We start from the raw sequence: 1,961 nt of genomic DNA on the forward strand, positions 1-1,961 counted from the left end.
CGACCTCACCCGCCCTAGCCCGGAGCGGAAAGACTTTGAAATATTCAAAGTCCAAGGAACACTGGCAGAATGGGAGGACCGGCCGCCTCCTTAAACACAGGCCGGGCGAAAAATATGCGAATGTTGGGCGGAAAGACTTTGAAATATTCAAAGTCCAAGGAACACTGGCAGAATGGGAGGACCGGCCGCCTCCTTAAACACAGGCCGGGCGAAAAATATGCGAATGTTGGGTCTCATCCAAGAAAGGGAGTTACCGGCCGCCTCCTTAAACACAGGCCGGGCGAAAAATATGCGAATGGTCCATCCAAGGAAGGAGGACCGGCCGCCTCCTTAAACACAGGCCGGAGAGATGGAGCGGGATCAGCGGCCCGCGAACTGAGCGGCCGAGGGCGAAAGGCTCGCGGTGTGGAAGGATCGTGGCCACGGCTAATCTAGCGATGCCCGCGTTGGACGGTCACACCGCACGACAGAGCGGGGCCTGCATCCGGCGCGAGGCGGCCTTCAGGCACGTGGTTCGAGACGACTTCACCCGCCCTAGCCCGGAGCTGAAACTCTGCGAATGTTAACATCCAAGGATGGAGGCAACGGCCGTCTCGTTAAGCTGAGGCCGGAGGAAAGTCTGCGGATTCGGGGCATCCAAGGCAGATGGAGGTGCCGGCCGCCTCGGTAAACAGAGGCCGGACCGACCGACATGCGACCATGACCCGCCTTGGTAGGGCCCCCACCGGCCCCGGCTAGCGCCGGCGTTGGGTGGACGGTTCCTCCCCACTTGCGGGTCGCCCTCTAGCGCTACGGCCGCCGCGCGAGCGCGCGCTCCGACGCCGCCCCCGCAGGCCTAGCGCGAGCCGTACGGCAGCGAGACCGAGACGCCCCGATTCCACGCACGCACCTAGCGGCCATCAACGGAGGCCGAGCGCGCGATCCGACTCGCGGCACGCCACGTGGGCGTCCGCCGGCCGCGCCGGTCTACCGCGAAAGATGTTTCTCAAACCCTCGCCTAACCTAGGGACGGCTATCTCGGGAAGCCGCCCCCGCATCTGCACCTATCCGCTAAGCCCTCCCGACCACCGCGAAGCGGGAGGACGTCTATCGTGGCCGCCGGGGCGTATGACCCCTCCGCGTGAGGCGTGCGGGCTCGGGTGGGCCGCAACGACCGAGTCTGACTCGGACGGGGCGCAGCTTCCCTCCCGGTCGCAGCATCAAGCGCCGATCGCGCGACGTCACCAGCCCCCCGGGACGGTTCGTCGGGAGCACGGTACAGGCACGTAGCTCACTCTCCAGCTGGCCGCAGCGGGCCGCACCGACCGAGTCTGACTCGGCCGGGGCGCAGCTTCCCGTCTGGGTGACAGCGGCGACGAGCTGCGACTGTTGGCCGCCGCCCCTTCGTCCTTCCCGGATCCCCCCAGTGCCGACTCAACTCCGCATCCTGGCCGCAGCGAGATACCGTCGGGTTGCGGCGCCCGAGTCTGACTCGGGACGCGCGCTTCTTCCTTCGGACCACAGCGTACGTGCCTCGCGCGGGCAAAGTCGCCGGCACAGCGCCGCGCCCCCTCGACCAAGCGAGCCTCAGCCGGGCCGCGACGACCGAGTCTGACTCGGACGGAGCGCAGCTTCCCGCCTGGGTTACCGTGACGAGTCGCGGGCGGCCGTCGCCCTTCCCCCGGACCCCGCCGTGTTCCCTCGCGGTTGCTCCTAAGCCGCCTGCTCGAGCCCAACCGATGTGCCACCCCCGTTGCCGAGTTCGCTCTCCCCGAGCTCGTCTCCCCGTCAATACCGTTCCGTGACCGTCCCGCCGCGCGGCGATCCGCTCTGCCCCAGCGCCTTCCGGCCAGCGTCCTACGGGTCTGATCTGGCCACAGCACGAGCGCTCGGCAGACAAAGCGGCGTCGCGCGGGCGAGGTCGGCTCCGGAGGCAGCGACGGGACGCGACCTGCTCCCCGCGGAGACGCTTACGGAGCGCG

Source organism: Syngnathus floridae, unplaced genomic scaffold (assembly GCF_059516105.1).
Source record: "Syngnathus floridae isolate MCC-2025c unplaced genomic scaffold, RoL_Sflo_1.0 HiC_scaffold_109, whole genome shotgun sequence".
Classification (NCBI taxonomy): domain Eukaryota; kingdom Metazoa; phylum Chordata; class Actinopteri; order Syngnathiformes; family Syngnathidae; genus Syngnathus; species Syngnathus floridae.